Raw genomic sequence first — 17973 nt, forward strand, 5'->3', positions numbered from 1 at the left:
TGAAGGAAATTGGAACTTGCAATTTATTTTGATCACTGAGTCCCACATTAACTATTGGTAAAATGAGTGGGTTCCTCTTGAAAAACCACATTGTATTTCTTGTGTGATAATTGAGTAGGTAGGTGCAGAGTTTAGGTGCGGATATGATCTCTGTGACCACAGGAAATCGCCTGCTGATCCCCTCAGCAGCGTTCAGCTGTATCTCTGGAAACTTTTGTTGATTTTGATCACTTTGCATCATATGCTTGGCTCTCAGACCGGCCATTCATGTGACACCAATGACTCTTCACTCCTCTCTTTCTTAAAACGCTGGTATTCCCTGCATTTTAAGGTTTTCTTTTTGTCTTTTTTTCTCTTTGTACACTATCCTTTGGTGATTTATTCCACTCATATGTATTCAGCCATCACATGCCTGTGATTTCCATATCTCTCCTGATCTCTAGACCCACACTTCCACCTTCCTGATGGAAATTCCCTTCTCTGTGGCTCAAGGTAGCTCAAATGTAATATGTTCACTGTTTCAAATTAATGCCTTAGAATCGTCTTCAACTCCTCCTCCTCCTTCATGGTCCACACCCACCCACTTGCCAAATTACATAGATTCTACTGCTATCACTACTGGCTGGCACTCCCACTTCTTCTTAGTTCAAACCTCATTACCTCCTTCCTGAACCATTGCAATGGTCTCCTAATTACTTCCCTGCCACCCTACTTTTCACAACACTGCTACCGGAGTTGGCATTTAAGGATATCTACAGACCCTCTGAACATGTCATCTCCCTTATACCCCTGCCCTGCCCTCAGATTCTATGTGATAACTAACGAATTCTCATGTTATCCTCTGCGATGCCACCATTTTTGTAGAACACTCTTCCCATTGAGTTGGCTCAGATTTCATATCTACAAAACCCTTTCATAGCCTTACAACCAGTGGAAGTCATTCTCTCTGGGCGCCTGGGTGGCTCAGGTGCTTGAGTGTCTGACTTAAGCTCAGGTCATGATCTCACAGGTTGCTGACATTGAGCCCCACATCAGACTCGCTGATGAGGAGCAGCAGTGCGGAGCCTGCTTCAGATCCTCTGTCCCCCTCTCTCTCTGCCCTTCTCCCATTCATGCTCTTTCTCTCTCTCTCTCAAAATAAATAAATAAACTTAAAAAAAAAAAAGAGAGAGAGAGAGAGGTGATTCTCTCCCCTATTCTTTCATTGTATTTTATGTCTTTATGATTGTGTTTTTCACAGTCAGCCATGCCCACTAGATTATGACTGCTTGAAGGATATGGACTTCACCTTAATTATGTTCCAAAATTCAGCACTGTGCTTCTGCTGTTATAGATACTTAATAAGTGTTGAATATACTTGTTTCCATCTTCCTTCAGTTTCTTTATAAAATGGGACTAATATAGTCTTTTTATCTACTTTTATGAAGGTTGTGAGAACACATGAGGTCATTTCTGTACAATATTAATTTTATTCCTTTTATGGACTTGCAACCCTATATGGGTTCCATCCTGGATCCTCTCTGGCAGCTTTAAGGATGAAGTTAGCTAAATAAATAATACCTGTGAATTGTTCTTGGCTCTGGCATAGAGAACATGACAAGCTAAAGGTCAATACCAACCATCCAGTATTTGAAAACTAGGAACAAAGAAAATAGAAAAATAGTCAATGACCTTCAGTTGTATGAAATGTAGTCAAGTCAATTATTTGTAGTAGATTATTGGCAGTAATTCAGTTTTCTTTATATTCCTAATGTTCGAAGCCTTTATAAGAAGTCAAAAATTGACTAGTAACTATCATTAACAAAAATGTTCTCAGGAAGGAGTTCTGGCTTTTAATGTTTAGAATTTTCTGTTTTCCCCTCTTGACTCATTTATTTGTTTTCAAGCTAACACTACATTTTAAAAATGTCTAATGAGAACCCAGAACATATTTTTTGTTGACTTGCTAAATAATAATCATTTTTCCTCCCTTACTGAAATTCAATTTCTAGTCAGTTGCTGAGTCCATTTTTCACTAATCTCTGCAAAACTGTGAGTAGAAAAGCTTATATGGCTTACACAGTATTGCAATTTATCATATGTAAGGTGGAGCCCATGGAAGTGAAAGAAAAATATGTTCACAAAGTGCATTTCAAAAGAGAGTCCATTTTAACCTCATGATGGAAATAAGATTCTTAGCTAATTGGCAGTTATGGACACTAGGAAAAATTTACATTCATTATTTTAAAACCTATACACATTTTATGATAAACACTTATGATAAAAAGGATATAGGATTTAAACAAGAGAAACCTTGGTGTGTTATACAGAGGGAAAAACACTGGTGTAAGACATTAAGGAGACTAAGGATAAGGACTTTAAAACAATATGGAAGAGACTTTAGATGTGTAAAGCCCATTAAAAATTGTAAGACATCACACACCAAAATTAAAAGCTTTTGCACAGCAAAGGAAACCGTCAACAAAAGACAACCTACAGAATGGGAGAAGATATTTTTAACTGATGTATCCAATAAGGGGTTAATAACCAAAATATATAAAAAGATTATACAGTTCAACACCACATAATCCAATTAAAAGTGGGCAGAGGACATGAATAGACGTTTTTCTGAAAAAGTCGTACAGATGGCCAACAAGTACATGAAGAGGTGTTCAACATCACTAATCATCAGGAAAAATGCAAATCAAAACCATAATTAGATACCACCTTACACCTGTTAGAATAGCTAGACTCTAAAGGATAAATAACAAGTATTGACAAGAATGGGGAAAGAAAAGAGCTGTTGGTGGGAATACCAGCCAGTGCAGTCATGGTGGAAAACAGTATGGAGGTTCCTCAATAAAAATAGAACCATCATATGATCCAGTAATTCAATTACTGGGTAGTTACCCAAAGGAAATGAAAACACTAATTCAACAAGATATATGCACACCTATGTTTATTGCAGCATTATTTACAATAGCCAAAATATGGAAGCCCAAGTGTCCATCCATAGAGGAATGGATAAAGATGTTGCAACAACATGGATCGATCTAGAGGGTATAATGCTAAGAGAAAGAAGTAAATTTGTCTCAGAGACAAATACATGATTTCATTCATGTGGATTTTAAGAAACAGAACAAACGAACAGAGAAAAAAAGAGACAAACAAAAAACTAGACTCTTAAATACAGAGAACAACCTGGTGGTTGCCACAGGCAGTTTGGGAGGATGGATAAAATAGGTGAAAGGGATTACAGTACACTTATCTTGATGAGCACCGAGTAAGGTGTGGAATTGTTGAATCATTATAATGTATACCTGAAACTAATATAACACTGTGTTAATTGTGCTTGAATTAAAAAAATAAAGCTGTCAAAGCAAATGGTTAGAAATAAGAGCCATTTATAAAATGCCCTTTTATCAGTTAAGAGTTTGTTTGCACAACCTTGTAGCTTATGTAAATATGTATGCTCACCTGTGTTCTCTTTACTTTCTTCCCGGATGGATCAGGACTTAGGGAGGGGCAGGAGAATCCTGGTTAGAATCCTATGGATTCACAAACATAAGGGAGGGGCTCCACTTCAATATCACTGCTTGGAAATAGTCCCGGGAGGCTGTAAGCAGCTGTGTGAGACTGACCATACGGTGGCAGTTGCCCCTAAATGACTTGAATTCTTTAGTACTACAGATCTAGTTACTCTGAAAACTCTAGTGTGGAATTTGGGAGTAGTGATTTTGTCATTCTTCAAATTGCTTTTCCTCTTATTTGATAGCGTGTGGAATTTACAGAACACTTCTGGAGGACCCAATATTACAAACTTTAAATAAAGATGGGACTTATTCTACATTCACAACTAGGGACTTTAAGGCCCTAGAAAGACTACTTAACGAAAAAGATAGTGAATGTTGTGGGCTGACTTCAGGCTTGGCTGTCTGACTTACCCAGATTCCAAGAAAGAGAATGGGAAATACGAATGATTCATTGCTGCTAAAGATGTCCCCGGGGCTTTTATCACCTCTCAATCATGATTCAAGATCTTAAAAGTCACTTCAGCTTCAGATAATTATCTTATTTCTCTCAGTGACACCTACACCAGGTCTCTTAGGCAAGAGATTTTGCTCCTACATAATGTTTTGGTTTTTTTTTTAATGTTTATTTATTTTGAGGGGGGAGTAGAGAGAGAGGGAGAGAATCTGCACTGTCAGTGCAGACCCCAGGTGGGCTTGATCCCACGAACCCTGAGATCATGGCCCGAGCCAAAATCAAGAGTCAGACACTTAACCAACTGAGCCACCCAGGTGCCCCATTCCTATATCATGTTTAATGTTAAGCTCACGCTTGTGGTTGGGTGTTTCATTTTGTAGCCATTTTCCATTTACTTCCACATATCAATCAGCAACAAAGCCAAGTTACGTGGCTCTTCACAAGCAAGTGCATCTTGTCGGTGGCCTCTCTCTTAAATCCCCTTGTATCACCAACACGGTTCCCACTTTATATTTTAGTCTGGCCACAGAGGTTTAAGTCTGCACCGTTCCACATTTGAATGGTGATGACTTGACATTGTGGCCAAGAAAAATGGCTCTGAGCCAGCTCTGCTACTTATTGGCCACGTTATCTTAAGCAAGTTACTGAATGTCTTTGTGCCTTGGCTTCCTCCTTTATAAAATGAGAATAAGAATAGTACCTGCCTTCCAGCATTCTTAAAAGGAGTGAATGGTTTACTTGTTGTAACACCTTCCTCCTAGGGGTGTTGTGCAAGAGGTGAGATGCTGTGTGTAAAATACTTAGCACAGTTTGAAAGAGTTCAGTAAACAATAGCTGGTCATTATGGAGTGGAAAGGAAAAGTTGCCATTGGTGAGAGCAGGAGTCAGGGGGTAGGTGCAGTGGCTCCCTAGCCCATAGGATCATGATTCAGCCCTGAATCCTGTCCACTTCCTTTGCTTGCTGACCACATACTGTTACTGCAGCCTCCCTGTCCAAAAATGTGAGCCCTCCTAGACATGCACCTCGAGAGACCTTTGAATTCATGTGTGGTTTCTGCCATGGAGACCTTGTACAAGCTATAGAGCCTCATCCATGTTTTAGAGTAAACATACATACGAACACAATGTACTTTTCTTCCCCTCTTAAAATTAAAAGTGGCCTCATCTGTAAGCCATTTGAAGTTACAGAGGTGGAATAGACTTTGGAAATCTTTTCAGTTTTTTGGGTGACTTCGTTCTGTTTTTTACTTTGTTTTTACAAAAATGCATTTTCCCTCCAACCTCCATAGGATTTAAAAGATACTCAGTTGGATTTATGCTAATTTAACTATATATGAAATTGAGGATCAAAGTGAAAGATGCCCATTTGAATGGGTCAAAAACATTAGGTAGAGCAATCTTAGTATTCTGACACTCAAGAATTAAAAGTTAGCTATTTCTGTAGTCATGCTGATATTACACATTATCCAAATCTGACATTGTCACCTTCTAGAAACTCCATTTGCATATATAGATATACATGTAGAAAATTTATACACACTGTGAGAAGTGAGATGAATCATTTTCAGAAATACCAAATGAAAGCTGTGCTGTCTATTTAACAATAGGTTTATAACCTATTGGGAATATGTGCAAGCCCCAACACACACACACAGTGGAGTCCTAAACCCTAAGACACTTCACTCCCTGGTTCTTCATCCCCCCCCCCTCTTCATTTCACAGGCTTATTTGGGGGGGGGGGGCTTTGCAATGAGCATGCGCCAAAGAACTGAAGTCTCTGTGTCACGGAGGAATGTATATTTGTTCCAGTCAGATTACTTTTTGCCTTACGTGGGCATAGGCGACCTCCAGGCCAGGCTGTAAACTCTGTAGCACTCAGTCAATGAGGAATCAGGGGAGGGACTCACATGCTAGGAGATAAATTGCCTGCTGTAACTGCCCCCAGTATGCCTGTCCATCAGACACCCACTCTTGCGAGAATGTTGATTAAAGCCTCGGGGTTCCCTGTGCTCTGAGTCTCTGTGTCCCTCCGTTGATGGGGTCAGTGGGCTTATTTCTCACACATACTTAATACTGCCTTTTCAGGCTTTCTTCCTCCCATCCCATAATCCTCAGACAGAGTGATCCAAATTTGTCAAACCTAATCATTTGTTAACTTCAGAAGTGTGCCTTTCCATTGAGATAAATGTTGACAGTTCTTAAATATTTAAAGTTTATTTATTTTTGAAAGAGAGAGTACATGTGCATGCGCCTGAGAGGGAGAGAGGCAATGGAGTGGGTGAGAGAGAGAATCCCAAGGACTAATAGCATAGAGCCTGATGAGGGGCTCGAACTCACAAACTGTGAGATTGTGATCTGAGCAGAAATCAAGAGTTGGATGCTTAACCCACTGAGCCACCCAGGCCCCAACAGTTCTTAAATATTTAAAATTAACTATTTCCTGGCTTTCTTCTCCAGCATAAAGTTGTATGAAAATAATGCTTTATTTGGTTCTTCTCCAAATGTATTGAAAGATTTTGTACTTTTTTTTGTTGTGCTTTTGTTTCTTGGTTTTTAGTTTTTCTTCTTTTCACAAGCGGAGCTTTTAGTAGTTTAGGTGATAAGCCAAGGGGAGGGAAATTTTGCCATGGGAGAAAAGTAGAAAAAACAGTTTTTAGTTTCTTTGCAGATCAATTTCCTTGTGGGATTTGAAAATCAGTCTACAATCTCCAATACACATGATTGTACTTAAAACTTGGAGAGATGTGATTTTAGGTATCCCTACCCTCTTGACCACATTTTCATGGCACCAGGCAATGAGTCAAACACATCTGCATTGTGCAAGGAAATGTACTATTGTTAGTCTACTGCTAATGATTAATAGACATCATTATTATTATTATTTATGGAACTAGCTCTTAAGTAAATAGTAACTTCAGAACCTTCCCAGCCCTTCTTTGCAGGCTTGTGCTTAATTTTAGTACCCTACAGTATTGCCTAATTTTTTTTTTTCTGGTTTTCCTCCATGTCACCTCACATCACTTCGGTTTCCTTCCTCCTCTTCCTCTTCATCTGGCACGGGCATCTATGTGCACACACACACATACACACATTTGCTTTGTACCCACTCCTGAGCATTGAACTTCAAATCACATGATTTGAGTCCTAGACCTGGATCTGCCATTTACCATTCTACGCAAGTCAGTTCCTCTAACACTTGTTTTTTGTTTTTGTTTTTGTTTTTGTTTTCATTCCAATTGGCCAACAGAAGTGGACAGAAGATCCAAATGTAGAGTCACATTAGTGGTTAAAAACATGATTAAATATTTTAATCATGCATAATTACCGGTTTATTTATTTATTTATTTATTGGTAGATAGTGATTGCAGCCAAATTATAGGAATTGGGATAAAAAGGAACTATTCTCCAACAACCTCATAACCAGTTTTTATTATTAAACCAATCTCAGTCCAATTTCTGTCGTACGTACAGACATTTATTAAACAAACATTAGTTAGCAAGCATTAACAGGTAACACATACCACCTGTTCTGTGAGTTTGATGACATGCCGGTCTCTTTCCGTTTAGGAACTGTAATCATAACCTTGCATGAAAGGTTCACTGCAGGAGGATGAACAATATTCCAGAACCAGGGTTCTGTCACCCTTCCAGGAAGCACCAGACAACTGGAAGTCCTCTGTCCCACACACTATCCCTACTGGCCCAGCTTCTTACCAACGTGTTCATAAAAGCATGGGAGTACCTCTGAAATATGTTAGCCAGTCCACACATCTTGAAAATCATAAATTCTATCAGTGAGAGCCTATTTCTTTTTCTTCTTTCTTTATTTTTTTTAATGTTTGTCTATTTTTGAGAGAGAGAGAGAGAGAGAGAGAGCATGAGCAGGGGAGGGGCAGAGAGAGAGAGGGAGACACAGAATCTGAAGCAGGCTCCAGGCTCTGAGCTGTGAGCACAGAGCCTGACGCAGGGCTCGAACCCCCAAACCGCATTATGACCTGAGCTGAAGTTGCTTAACCAACTGAGCCACTATGGGAGTCTATTTCTAATGTCCTTTTTTATGGCTAACAAACCACTGATTCCAACAATGAAAAATTCATTTTTGACACTGGTTATAGTAAATAAAATGATCTTTAGTCTGCATTCAGATAAGTTGGAAAGATGTGCTTGTAGTACCTACATCCTGTTGAGACCCCTTAGCTGCCATCCTGGAGTGGGAATTTCTTTTTCTTTTTCTTTTTTTAGTTTATTTATTTCTTTGGTGGGGGGAGGGGGCAGAGAGAGAGAATTCCAAGCCGGCTCCACGCACAGAGTGCAAAGCCTGACATGGGGCTCTGTTTCCTGAACCATGAGATCATGACCTGAGCCAAAATCAAGAGTCAGACACTCAACCGACTAAGTCGGGTGCCCCTGGGGTGGGAATTTCTGATTGGGACAACTGATTGCACCCCTAGTGTAACTTAACCTGATCCATTTATAATATCATACTGTCTATTGTGAAGAATTTTAAGGTATACATGGCAAACATTATCTTGATAATACTTACAAAGGATACATAATATGTCAGGCACTTCCCCCTCTCCCTCAACATTTGAGAATTGTTATCTTTCTTTTGCAGATGCAGAAAATGAAGTTCAAAGAGGTTTATCACTTTGCACATGTCAAAGTAGGAAATTCGTACAGTCAAGATTTGGATAGAAGGCCAGATCATTTCTACCATAAATTCTGGTTTTGCTTGTGACAGTCTTGATTTACACTGTCCTATTATCCTGAGTAGTGCCCCCTTTCATTTTCAAAAATGTCTCAATATAAATGATAAATTATATGGGGCACCTGGGTGGCTCAGTTGGCCTTAACCATCTGACTTTGGCTCAGGTCACAGTCTCACAGTCTGTGAGTTCGAGCCCCGCATCGGGCTCTCTGCTCTCAGCACAGAACCTGCTTCTGATCCTCCTTCCCCCCTGTCTCTCTGCCTCTCGCCTGCTCACATGTGCTCTCCCTCTCTCAAAAATCAATAAACATTAAAACAAAAAAAAATAAAACCCAAACTACATTACATCACCTCAAAAATCCAAGGACCTCATCCCCAACCTATGTCAGATTCTAACAGATAAATGAACACACCACAGCAAGTTCTAGCCTGGCTTCTTCTTGTACCACCACGCTATTTTGAATAAAAGGAAGAAAAAAACAGTATAATTAGGTGGTACAATTCAAGAAAAGAAAGTCCTGCTAACAGGAAATACAAGTCTCCTCCTTTGCTAAGAAAAATGTAATAATGAGTCACCAAGAAATTGGACAGACTAATCAGTTATAGAATACAATGAAAATTATAGGAAGAAGAATAAGACCGATATTGAAATTAAGCTACATTTTCAACCATGTTTGCCCACGAACATTCATATTGACTAAGTTTGGTGTCTGTTTTGTCTTGTTTCCATTCATACTTACTCTGAAACACTAAGGGGAAAACAATTCTTGCACCCACATTTTACCACTTTGGTAAAATACAATATAAAAATCACACCCTTGGTGTAAAGTTACATTTACCAGTCAGTTATGGGAACTAAAAAGCACTTCTCTAGGATGCACTGAAAATTTTTTCAAAGAGCATTCCTTTTTTAGGCAAAACAAAATCTCTGTCACTGCCATGACCTTTTCCTGAAATGATAAAGACAGCTGCCTGTGGACGTGTATGGGTTGAGAAATGCTGGCCTTTTCTCGTGTGAGGGTTCACCGTGGCAGAGACACGTCATGTGACCCAGGAAGGAGCAGGCCCCCAGGACTAAGAAGTGCTCTTGTGTGAGGCAAAGGCAGCTCTCTGTCACTCATCATCCCATGACTGGGTGGACTATCAGAGCCTCTTATTCTGATGTTTTGTGTGGCCCCCTCTCTGACATGTTCTATTCTTTGGAGCTTCTGCACCAAGTTAAGTTGCAGCCACCCTCTCTTCCCACCTCTGACATTGCCTGAGGCTTCCCCAGTAGGGGGCTGTCAGCAGTAACTGGGCACCAATGGCACAGTGAGAACATTTGAGCAGGCCCACAAGTCAACCTAGACAATCTGGAATTTTCTGATTAACTCTTTGCATTGTGCCTTAGATTTGGTTAGATCCAGTCTCTTTCTTTAAATTCCAGAAAGTATTTTTTACTGGGGACAGAGTGATAGGATGGTAAAATCTGTTGCCTTGTTCTTGGGAAGGCAAATAAGTCTTTTGAGTAGGGAATGCTAAAAAGGATAAAACACTATTTGTGTGAAACTTAAACCTTTTCGTTTACAATAAAATGTGTTCCAACTCTTACCTACATCTTGAAAATACCTGATAAGCATGTGTGGTGTCATGGACAATGTGGGGATCATAGGAATGTTTTGAGCTGGGAAGATAGGAGAGATGTTATCTATATCATGTTGTCTAAGAAGAAAATTCCATTCTTTCCTAATCTAATCACAGCTCCCCTTATTCTTGTTAAAATTGTAAGAAAATGAAGGCTAGTGTCTAATGAATTCTAACACCATTCTAGGTGCCTTATGTGTGTACATTATTTTTCATCCTTTTAAAAAATTCCGGGGAGTAAGTCCTATTAAGATTCTCATTTTCCAGATGAAGGAAGTGAGGCACCAAGGGGTCCTCAGCCTCCCAGCCATTGAATGGCAAAGCCAGGATTTGAACCCACACAGTCTGGCTCTGGAGACTGCATTCAACCAGCCAATACCTTCCCTCATAAATTACTATCTAAGATGGGTTAACATGTTCCTAACTATCTTATAGTACTAAAACAAACATCTGTAACTTAAATATTATGCTGCTGTCATATTGGAAAGTATCACAAACTCTTAACATCACTTGTAACAAGATTTACTCGACTTTATAGGATTTATTTGATGTTACCTTTAAATGAGTTTTTTTTTTTTTTTTTAACCGGAAAGCATTCATTGACTCAGTATTTAATGTTCTCCTTCCAGATATAAAGCACAGAGTCTGTGGGGGGAGAAAATCTTTCTGATAAGAGGTAAGATATGCACACAAATCATCATAAAATAAAGGGGAAAATAAATGCTATCAGAGAAAAGCAAAGAGCTATGGGAATTCAGGAAGGGAAAGATGCCAGATTTAATGACCTTAAACTCCAAAGAGCATCCCATCTTCTTGAGTTTCCATTATCACAGCTACTGTGTATGAACTATGATGACATCTTTGAAGGCATAATAAGGAGCAGTATTATTAATTAGATAAGAATTAGAGAGCTGTTATTAATGAGAATTAGAGAAGTTATTAGTAATTTAGCATTTCTCGGTCATGAGGTAAGATTAATTGAACTTCAGTAAAAATTCATCCCACTTAATATACTCTGACTACTCTTTTCTGACAAATCATGTTCCTCATTTCCCTGAAAATATTGTCAAAATAGAATCCTGAATGAAATCAGTGCCTAACACAGTGCCTTGTACTAAAAGGTGCTTAATAAATACACATTCACTTGTTTGATGACTAGTTATTTAAACCTGCCTCTAGCCCTGTGTGCACATTTGAGCATAAGCTTTAGTACACATCATTCTCAATAGTTATCCTCTTTTTTCTTCAGCATACTTGATCTATCGTTCCATTTATTCATTAGTCATTCAACAAACATTTTTTTTTCAGAACTAATAATCTGGATTGATGCTTTTATTTCTTTACAACTTGAACAATTTATTGGAATGTGGAGCCACTCACCAAGATGGAAACCATAGGATGAAGGACAGCTGAAGAGAAGGGGGATAGATGATAAGTTCATTTGGGACATGATAAGTTTGAATGGAAGGTGCCTGTTTGACATCCAAGTGAGGAATACAATAAGCAGCCAGATGTGTGGGTCTGGAGGGAGAGAGAGAGACAGAGACAGAGAGAAAGAGAGAGATCCAGGTTAAGTATAAAAGGGAATTATTAAGCACCATGGGAGGAAGTTAAAGCCATGGAAAAATTGTTCTTAATCTCAGGGGTAAGAACCCTTTGAGAATCTACCAGTTGTCTCCGTACGTCCATGTAATCCTAAAATTATATGTGACAAGTCCTCCCCCTAGAATGTATTGCAGCACAATATCCGAGAGGTTCATGACTCCAGAAAGGCTAAGAATGATAGGTGACAAGAGAAGTTTCAGGAAGGAATGTTGGGGATCTCCAAAATAAGAAGTGGAAGAAGAGTAGCAAAGAAAAGAAAGCCAGAAAGCAAACCACAGGTGAGTCACTGAAGTCAAAGGACGAGAACGTTGGAAGGAAGGAGTAGTCAATAGTGCCCCATATGCTGCAGAAAGCACTGAAAGGTCCTCGTCTCACTAGCAAATTCCCTAAGGTGGGTTCTGTTGCAGGGGATATCCAGCAAATGTTTACAGAAAAATTATATCCATTAAATAACTTGAGAGGAGTGAGGTAAAATTAATAAAGTGATATGCCAGTGGCAGATTTAATTAGGTTTGCCTTTACATTAACAAGTGAAACACACAGGCAGTTAGACAGTAGCACTAGTTAGGTCATCTTATAAAGTCTCCCTAGCAGGCTTCTCTAGGGTAGAAAATGGTTCACCAGCATCACTTAAACCTTCCCATTGGCCTGAAAGGGAAGGAGAGGGAAGAGGGGAAGCAGTTTCCTTTATAAAGGATGTGACCAGGAAGGTGCACACCTCACTGATGCTCACATCTCATCGGAAAGGAATTAATCAATTGGTCACACCTAGCTGCAAGGAACGCTGAGATTTTTTTGCTTGTAACTGGGCAGCCATGTGTCCAGATTAAATTCAAGAGATTGTACAATTAGAAAGGAGAAGAGGCTAACAAATATTGGGAAGTCTAGCTTTGGTGTTTTTACAGTCATGATCACACTTCTACTGAAGATGCAACTATGAGTTTTGAAATATTTATGGACTCCTAAAATGGGTTAACTGGAAAATCTGTTCCATTTTACTTTTAATTTTTCCTATTACATATAACTTATGTAACTTAACTCCTTTTTTAAAAATTTTATTTATTTATTTACATATTTGTTTATTTTCAAAAGTTTTATCTATTTCTTTTGAGGGAGAGAGAGAGAGTATCCCAAGCAAGCTTCATGCTCAGCACGGAGCCTGACATGGGGATCGACTCCACCCTGGGATCACGACCCAATGTGAATCAAGAGTCACAGGCTTAACCGACTGAGCCATCCAGGTGCTCCTTAATTTTTTTAATTTAAATTCAAGTTAGTTAACATATAGTGTAGTATTGGTTTCAGGAGTAGAATTTAGTGATTCATCATTTACATATAACACCCAGCGCTCATCCCAACAAGTCGACTCCTTAATGCCCATCACCCATGTAGCCCACCCCCCTACCCACCTCCCCTCAACAACCCTGTTTGTTCTCCATATTTAAGAGTCTTAAATTTTTATCTTATTTTTTGTCTGTTTGTATCTTATCTTTCTTTCCCTTCTCCTATGGTCATCTGCTTTGTTTCTTAAATTCCATATATGAGAGAAATCACATGATATTTGTCTTTTTCTTAGCATAATGCACTCTAGTTCCATGTACATTGTTGCAAATGGCAAGATTTCATTCTTTGTGATCGCTAAGTAATATTCCATCACACACACACACACACATATATATATATACATATATATATGTATATATATATATATATATATATATATATATATACACACACACACACACACACCACATCTTCTTTATCCATTTGTCAGTTGATAGACATTTGGGCTCTTTCTGTAATTTGGCTATTGTTGATAGCGCTGCTATAAACATTGGGGTGCATGTGCCCCTTCGAATCAGTATTTTTGTATCCTTTGGATAAATACCTAGTAGCGTAATTGCTGGGTCATAGGAGAGCTCTATTTTTAATTTTTGAGGAACTTCCATACTGTTTTCCAATGTGACTGCTCAGTTTGCATTCCTACCAACAGAGCAAAAGTGTTCCCCACCTGTAAAATTCCCAAAAGCTATAAATAATAATAGGATCTCTTTGGAGAAATGTTAAAACACATCATTATTTTGACCAAGCTTTGGGGGAATTTTACAGTTATAGAGGTAGCCCAGTTTATGACTTTATCCTTTCTTCTCTGGGTAAGATGCATAGAGATAATGTGTCACTGGAAATATTACAAAGCAGCTTCCCTTGAGACTACTTCAATCCCATGGTGATAAGCCACAACTAGTAAATGGTAAAAGCTGTACTACAGTTGTCCCTTTTATCCATGGGGGAATATGTTCCAAGACACCCGGTGGATGCCTGAAAACCTGGATAGGACCAAACCCTATATGTACTATTTATTTGATACACACATACCTGTGATGAAATTTAATTTATAGGTTGGTCACAGTAAAAGATTAACAACAACAATAATAAAATAGAACAATTATAATAATCATACTGTAATAAAAGTTATGTGAACGTGGTCTCCCTCTCCCTCTCTCTCTCTCTCTGTCTTCTTCAAAATGTCTTATTGTACTGTACTCACCTTTCTTTTTGTGATGTGAGATGATAAAATGTCTATGTGATGAGATGAAGTGAGGGGAATGAGCCAGGCATTGTGATACAGCATTGAGCTACTGTCAACCTTCTGACCATACAACAGAAGGAGGATCATCTGCTCTGGACAGTGGTTGACCACAGGTGACTGAAACCACAAGAACTGAAACCACAGACAGGAGCTACTACTGTATCGGTAATTGTGGTTGCTCCTGGAATAAAAGAATGGATAAAATAGCAAAATATAATAGGACTAACATTAACATACTAGAGGGTTGTTATTTACTGTTTTACTTTTGGAACGGTGGAGTGTTAGAAGTTCATAAGGAAACTTAGTGCTTTGCAAAGTTATTTAATTTACTTAACACTAGATTTTGGTGAGAAAGCAGGGAAATTATGAGAGCAATCACCCAAGGAAGTGTGAATGTTCACCAGTTAAACAGAAGTGTTTTCCGATCACTTCCATTCCTCTAATATGCCAGGGAAGCTGGATTTTGGAAACCATTTGTGTGCATTTATGAAGTTGGTTCTTTTTTTTTTTTTAACTCCCAGAAATCTGATTTGTGTTTTCATTAATGGCATATTCTAGAACTGTGCTGTTCAATATGGTAGCCACTAGCCACATGTGGCTATTGAGCACCTGAAATATGGTTACTTCATAAATGTAAGTATATACTGGATTTAAAAGAGTTATTATGAAAATATAATGTAGAATATCTGATGATTTTTAACATTGATTACATGTTTATGTGATAATATTTTAGATGTATTATGTTAAAATATATTATGAACACTAATTTTGCCTGTTTTCACTTTCTTTAATGTGATAACTAGAAATTTTTAATTACATTCTGACTCATATCATATTTCTGTTGGATGGTGCTAATTTAGAAGCTGCATAGGAGAGGGGTGCCTGGATGGCTCAGTTGGTTAAGCATCTGACTTTGGCTCAGGTCATGATTTCAGGGCGCATGAGTTTGAGCCCCACATCAGGCTCTGTGCTGACAGCTCAGAGCCTCGAGCCTGCTTCAGATTCTGTGTCTCAGTCTCTCTGTGCCCCTCCCCTGCTTCCACTCTGTCTCTCTCTCTCAAAAATAAACATTAAAAAAATTTTTTTTAATGTAGTTGCAAAAACAAAACAAAACAAAACAAAACAAAGCAAAAAAGGCCCTCTTTTTCCAGGCTTGAATTGACCTATTTTATGGCACATAATCCTAATCAAAAATTTACAGAGTTTTAAACCTAAGAGTTTTTTAACCTCTCCACCCTGTACTCTCTCATACCCCAAATCAATGCAAGGACACTGATAGTGTATCCCAGAGTCACTGATATTGGGTTGAAAAATTTCTAATGATGGATGTCTTTAATATTCTGTGTGATGATCTTTTCCATTTATGGACAGTCTCAACTATCAGAAACCCTTTATGGTGGGAAGAAATTTGGCTCTCTGTACTTTCAATTTCTAAGACTTTTTCCTTTAGCATAATTAAAATATATGAAATGCTTCCGGCCATATGAGTCTTACCATTTAATGCAACTTAAAAATTCCAGGTACTGTGTAAGGAACTTCACAGCTATCATGCTCTCTCATCTAACCTCAGTTCAAGTCTGCTCCTCCCCAGGGTAAACAGAATAATTCCTGTTCCTCTTCCTTGTTTGACACATTTCTCATCTGTCAATAGAAGCTCTTTTATCAAATATTCGTTCTCCAAAACTCTGAAAATACAATTTATGGATAAAAGCAAGAGTTATTTTAAGATGAAAATATTCACTAAGAACTGACCTCTGAAAAAGTTAGTCTGCACTCAAATATCATTTTTAGTTTAATACCGGTGTCTCTAGAATAGAGTAAGTTCTTTGAGAAAGAGTGATTTAAATACCAAAGGATTGAAAAGTACCAGGGGAAATTTGATGAAGCCCTTCAAAGGATGATTTTTTATGATAGTGGAGCAAAATTCATATGATGTGGATTGTCTCATACTGCCAAACAATTTTTTGTCAGGAAAGTTTTTACAAGCGAAAAACACCACCACACTTGTATGATAGGTATGGCCTATCACATGGCCCAAAGGTTAGATGAATGAACACATCAGGGAATATCTAGGACTGTAAAATTTATAACTTGGAAAATAGGATCCTGTATATTCTTGAAATTCTATTACACCTTTTCAATTCTGTATCCTACAATTTCGAGAAGAAAAATCCCAAATCATTACCCTTTTCTCCCTTCCCTCTTGTATCCTCTTGATGTTTTTAAGTACCTTATGGTACCTTAAAAGGCCTTTGTAGTGATTTGAATGATGGCCCCCAAAAGATACGTCTATGTTTCACCCCTGTAACCTTTGAATGTGATCTTGTTTGGAGATAAGGTCTTTTCAGATGTAATTATGGATCTCAAGGTGCAATTATCTGGGTGGCCCTAAAGCCAATGACAAATGTCTTTATAAGAAACAGAAGGGAAGACTGAAGCAGAGATTACAGTTAGGCAGGCACAAGCCAAAAGCACCACCAGAAGCTGGAGGAGGCAGGGAAGGATTTGCCCCCAGGTGGCATTACAGGTGGAGAAAGATGGAGTGATGACTTTTGGTTTCTGTAGTTTTGAAGAGACAGTTCAATAGACTTGTCAATTCTCCTCTTTTTTAGCCTAAGCTAGTGTGGGTAGGGTTTTGTTACTTGTCTCCAAATAGCTTTGACTGAGACAAGAAGATTAGCACTTGGTAACTAACACCTATCTTATTGGTGCATCTGAAGTAGTACAGAGAGAGGGGCACCTGGCTGGCTCAGTTGGAGGAGCATGCAACTCTTGATCTGTGGGTCATGGGTATAAGTAAATTTAAAAGATAAACAGTAAAGAAATATATATAGGGGCACCTGGGCGGCTCAGTCAGTTAGGCGTCTGACTTCGGCTCAGGTCATAGTCTCACGGTTCGTGAGTTTGAGCCCTGTGTCGGGCTCTGTGCTGACAGCTCAGAGCCTGGAGCCTGCTTCGGATTCTGTGTCTCCTTCTCTCTGCCCCTCTCTCGCTCTCTCTCTCTCTCAAAAATAAACACTAAAAAATTTTTTTTAAAAAGAAATATATATATATGTATGTATGTATGTATGTGTATATGTGTGTGTGTGTGTGTGTGTGTGTGTGCATACATTTATATATGTATGTATACTTTTCTTACAGAGGGAAAAGTACTGTGAAACAAATCTAAGCTAAGGCCTAGGGATGGGAGTCAAAAGTCCAGGTAAATAACAGAGGAGAAGAAAATGAACTTTACAATCTCACAATCAACTTCCACCTTAGCAGTAGTTTAGTAAGAGGGAGGCATGAAATTTAGTGCATAATCCTTGTTCTCAAGGATTTTACTATAACACTGCTGATCTGGAACTAATATTTTTCCCCAATAGATTCCTTTTTTAATGTTTTATTTATTTTTGAGACAGCGCAAGTGGGGGAGGGGCAGAGAGAAAGAGGCACAGAGGATCTGAAGCAGGCTCTGAGCTGACAGCAGCTAGCCTGATGT

General features: G+C 38.6%; 1 long non-coding RNA gene across 3 annotated transcripts in view; it reads left to right on the plus strand.

The window, feature by feature from the left end:
* LOC147572638 (uncharacterized) overlaps nucleotides 1–17973 on the plus strand; it is a 39435-nt gene that overhangs the window by 597 nt on the left and 20865 nt on the right. For 2 of the 3 annotated variants that reach the window (XR_015245833.1, XR_015245831.1), the window contains exon 2: nucleotides 10927–10973. This is a non-coding gene — a long non-coding RNA (uncharacterized LOC147572638). Of the gene's footprint in view, nucleotides 1–10926; nucleotides 10974–15050; nucleotides 15126–17973 lie in introns of all 3 variants that reach the window. The other variant, XR_015245832.1, reaches the window with a different exon arrangement.

This window comes from Puma concolor, chromosome E4 (genome assembly GCF_028749965.1).
Source record: "Puma concolor isolate L17-30 chromosome E4, mPumCon1.1.hap2, whole genome shotgun sequence".
NCBI lineage: Eukaryota > Metazoa > Chordata > Mammalia > Carnivora > Felidae > Puma > Puma concolor.